This window comes from Schistocerca americana, unplaced genomic scaffold (assembly GCF_021461395.2).
Source record: "Schistocerca americana isolate TAMUIC-IGC-003095 unplaced genomic scaffold, iqSchAmer2.1 HiC_scaffold_1328, whole genome shotgun sequence".
NCBI lineage: Eukaryota > Metazoa > Arthropoda > Insecta > Orthoptera > Acrididae > Schistocerca > Schistocerca americana.
Genome location: NW_025725403.1, coordinates 17,501 through 22,500, shown reverse-complemented (window position 1 = coordinate 22,500; position 5,000 = coordinate 17,501). Strand labels below are relative to the sequence as shown.

Sequence of the window (5,000 nt, the reverse complement as noted above, 5' to 3'; positions counted from 1 at the left end):
CACCTTAATGCGGCTTGTACTGAGACATGCATGGCTTAATCTTTGAGACAAGCATATGACTACTGGCAGGATCAACCAGGGAGCTGCGTCAACTAGAGCTGAGCAGCCGGCCGCCCGGGAGTGTGTCCCGGGGGCCCGCGCGAACACGCAAGCGTCCGCTCAATTATTCTGCAAACAGGAGGAGGCTGAGCTCCCCTGCACCATACACCTCGAAACCCTCTCAGGTCCCGGCGGCGCGCAGCGCCGTCCTAAGTACTTGGTCGGGTTCGAGAGAGGCGCAATCGCCCGGAGTTTGGCGAGTAGACGCTTTAGGTGCGACCACCCGTGCTCCCAACTGAGCTTGCCGCTGCCGACAGAGGCCCGGGAGCGTGCTGTCGTGGCATTGCCGGCGGGAGACAACACGCGCCACCTACGGTGACCGGCAGCTCCAACGCCAGCGCCACAGAAGGACAAAAGCCCCACTTGGGTGCCGAAGCGAACTCTCCCAGCACAGCGCACGCGCCAACACGTCCGCACAGCTGCGATACAAACCACCTGCGAGAACCGCAGAGGCGACCGAGCAGCAGACGGCGTCGCGGCGCCGAGCGCCGGGCGGCGGCGCATCCTCAGCGCACACAGTCCTCAATCGGACCAGCACACTGCAGATGTCCACCGCGCTTCGCACCGGGCCCGCGAGGACCTACTTTGGCCGCACGGCGCCGCGTGCAGGGTGCGCCGGCGCGCAGCTGCGCCGCCTGCCGCCTCCGTCGGCCGGCGCGCCTGCCACTGGCCGCCCCCACCAGCCGGCTGTAGCGCGTGCGCCCACGCACCGCACGGCCAACACGCCGGGAGGCCCCCCCTCACCGGCCGGGGACGGTCCCACCCAGCCACCGCCGCGTATCGCTTCACACCCACATGCCATTCACGTTCGTGGGCATGGTGGGTATCGCTGCAACAACCGGTTGGTAGCTCAACCGATCGTCGCCATCACTGATTCACCCCTAGCGAGAACAACCGCACCACAACGGTTTACCAGTTGTTCATTTGCGTAACGTCACCAGCAAACGTAGGCGTCCATCGCCATTTGCAAATTCAACGATTGTTGCATGCCTGTGTCAGGTGTCACGACACACTGTCTGCCCACATACACGCAACAACATGTCCACGCTTAGCGAACACGTGGAAGGTGGCCCCCGTACGTATGCGATGTCCATTGCGCGAACGACTGTCAACCGGCCTCTGTCGCATGTCGCAGATGTGGAACGCAGTGCACCGTGCTATCACGGTGTGTGAGAAGAGACGACTACGTCTGACAACACGCGCCACTACATCAACAGACGGCTCATGCTGATCGCCATCCAGGGCATACCACACTGCAATCCAGCTCTTATAGGGAGACGACACGTAGCTGAGTGCACAACATTTGGACCGCATGGTTCGCCGTTGTTGGCGCAGTCGTTGTACGGTCACATGTACCACGATGTATCATTCAGTACATGAGGACCAATGTGCAGTACAGTGTGTGATTTGGACGTACAACATCAGCGGACAGTTGACACAGGCCGTACCACAGCGTAGGCTAAGTGCTTCGCCATGCGAATGCCAATGAACAACTGCAAATGCCAATGAACAACTGCAAAGGGCATTGAGCATGTACGTCCTGCTGCCATCCACATTACAGTGTATAGCTGCAAGGTGTTTAACATGAAGCGATACACTGGGGACCGGGCAGTGCGAGTAGCAAACTATATTGCGGGGGTTGCAGTTAGGCAACACTACACTAATTTAACGCGTCGTATGACAATTACAGAGCAGGTTAAGGCCCAACGTGTGTTGGGTTAAGGCCCAACGTGTGTTGGGTTAAGGCCCAACGTGTGTTGGGTTAAGGCCCAACGTGTGTTGGGTTACGGCCCAACGTGTGTTGGGTTAAGGCCCAACGTGTGTTGGGTTAAGGCCCAACGTGTGTTGGGTTACGTTAAGGGGCAATGTGGGTTACGTTAAGGGGCAATGTGGGTTACGTTAAGGGGCAATGTGGGTTACGTTACGGCGCAATATAGGTTACGTTACGGCGCAATATAGGTTACGTTAAGGGGCAATGTGGGTTACGTTACGGCGCAATATAGGTTACGTTACGGCGCAATATAGGTTACGTTAAGGCGCAATATCGGTTACGTTAAGGCGCAATACAGGTTACGTTAAGGCGCAATACAGGTTACGTTAAGGCGCAATACAGGTTACGTTAAGGCGCAATACAGGTTACGTTAAGGCGCAATACAGGTTACGTTAAGGCGCAATACAGGTTACGTTAAGGCGCAATACAGGTTACGTTAAGGCGCAATACAGGTTACGTTAAGGCGCAATGCAGGTTACGTTAAGGCGCAATGCAGGTTACGTTAAGGCGCAATACAGGTTACGTTAAGGCGCAATGCAGGTTACGTTAAGGCGCAATGCAGGTTACGTTAAGGCGCAATACAGGTTACGTTAAGGCGCAATACAGGTTACGTTAAGGCGCAATACAGGTTACGTTAAGGCGCAATACAGGTTACGTTAAGGCGCAATACAGGTTACGTTAAGGCGCAATACAGGTTACGTTAAGGCGCAATACAGGTTACGTTAAGGCGCAATACAGGTTACGTTAAGGCGCAATACAGGTTACGTTAAGGCGCAATACAGGTTACGTTAAGGCGCAATACAGGTTACGTTAAGGCGCAATACAGGTTACGTTAAGGCGCAATACAGGTTACGTTAAGGCGCAATACAGGTTACGTTAAGGCGCAATACAGGTTACGTTAAGGCGCAATACAGGTTACGTTAAGGCGCAATACAGGTTACGTTAAGGCGCAATACAGGTTACGTTAAGGCGCAATACAGGTTACGTTAAGGCGCAATACAGGTTACGTTAAGGCGCAATACAGGTTACGTTAAGGCGCAATACAGGTTACGTTAAGGCGCAATACAGGTTACGTTAAGGCGCAATACAGGTTACGTTAAGGCGCAATACAGGTTACGTTAAGGCGCAATACAGGTTAGGTTAAGGCGCAATACAGGTTAGGTTAAGGTACGACATAGGTTAGGTTAAGGTACGACATAGGTTAGGTTAAGGTACGACATAGGTTAGGTTAAGGTACGACATAGGTTAGGTTAAGGTACGACATAGGTTAGGTTAAGGTACGACATAGGTTAGGTTAAGGTACGACATAGGTTAGGTTAAGGTACGACATAGGTTAGGTTAAGGTACGACATAGGTTAGGTTAAGGTACGACATAGGTTAGGTTAAGGTACGACATAGGTTAGGTTAAGGTACGACATAGGTTAGGTTAAGGTACGACATAGGTTAGGTTAAGGTACGACATAGGTTAGGTTAAGGTACGACATAGGTTAGGTTAAGGTACGACATAGGTTAGGTTAAGGTACGACATAGGTTAGGTTAAGGTACGACATAGGTTAGGTTAAGGTACGACATAGGTTAGGTTAAGGTACGACATAGGTTAGGTTAAGGTACGACATAGGTTAGGTTAAGGTACGACATAGGTTAGGTTAAGGTACGACATAGGTTAGGTTAAGGTACGACATAGGTTAGGTTAAGGTACGACATAGGTTAGGTTAAGGTACGACATAGGTTAGGTTAAGGTACGACATAGGTTAGGTTAAGGTACGACATAGGTTAGGTTAAGGTACGACATAGGTTAGGTTAAGGTACGACATAGGTTAGGTTAAGGTACGACATAGGTTAGGTTAAGGTACGACATAGGTTAGGTTAAGGTACGACATAGGTTAGGTTAAGGTACGACATAGGTTAGGTTAAGGTACGACATAGGTTAGGTTAAGGTACGACATAGGTTAGGTTAAGGTACGACATAGGTTAGGTTAAGGTACGACATAGGGTAGGTTAAGGTACGACATAGGTTAGGTTAAGGTACGACATAGGTTAGGTTACGGTACGACATAGGTTAGGTTACGGTACGACATAGGTTAGGTTACGGTACGACATAGGTTAGGTTACGGTACGACATAGGTTAGGTTACGGTACGACATAGGTTAGGTTACGGTACGACATAGGTTAGGTTACGGTACGACATAGGTTAGGTTACGGTACGACATAGGTTAGGTTACGGTACGACATAGGTTAGGTTACGGTACGACATAGGTTAGGTTACGGTACGACATAGGTTAGGTTACGGTACGACATAGGTTAGGTTACGGTACGACATAGGTTAGGTTACGGTACGACATAGGTTAGGTTACGGTACGATATAGGTTAGGTTACGGTACGATATAGGTTAGGTTAAGGTACACATTGTTGTAAGGAAAGGTTTAATGGGGGGCGGGGCGGGGCGGCCGGTTTGTTGATTGTGATTATAGTAAGTGGATGCCTGCGGCATCATCTGATTTGCCACGTCAGGATGCACCTTTGGCTCATGACAGGCGGCGCTCTCATTCCATGCTTGTGGCAGACCTGTGTCTTTCATTCCTGCCATTGTTTGTGTGCTGTGAGAATAGGCAGTATTGTGATGTTGGGTGCACCCCTGTGTAGGACATGTGTGGGTGTTGGTGGCTTGGCTGAGCAATGGTGGTTGTCGGGTGGGTGGGATATTCTGTTTTCTGAGTGGACCTCCCAGTCTGGTTATGACAGTGTGGATTGTCTAATGTGGCGGAGAGGATGCACTGGGTGTTGTTCCATGCTGGTGCTTACATATTGTCTGTGTGCGTGTTACAGGCAGAGAGTAGTGCGTGATAAGGGTGTGTGGCTGACGTGTGGTTGTGATTGTGAGCAGAGTCTTTCAGCATGTATACGGACAGTTGTATACATTATCTGTATTCTGATGGCTCTATCTATTACTAATCAGCGCCGTGTATACGTTTAATCCGGTTCCAGTCGAAACTGTTGTATCTCTGTACATTAGTGACACGGCGAGCCCGCTATGTAGTTACTCGTCTCGGCAGCTTCCACCGGTGTATGGCAAATGATTATAAGGAATCAGTCTAGTCGTCAATACCGATGGTGTGACGTCACATGTCTG

The 5,000-nt window shown here is 50.8% G+C and overlaps 1 non-coding gene across 1 annotated transcript in view; it reads right to left on the bottom strand.

The window, feature by feature from the left end:
- LOC124564424 overlaps positions 1 to 82 on the bottom strand; it is a 1,910-nt gene extending 1,828 nt beyond the window's left edge. Inside the window, exon 1 of the ribosomal RNA XR_006970620.1 lies at positions 1 to 82. This exon is cut by the window's left edge and continues 1,828 nt beyond it. This is a non-coding gene — a ribosomal RNA (small subunit ribosomal RNA).
- Between the last annotated feature and the right edge of the window lie 4,918 nt (positions 83 to 5,000).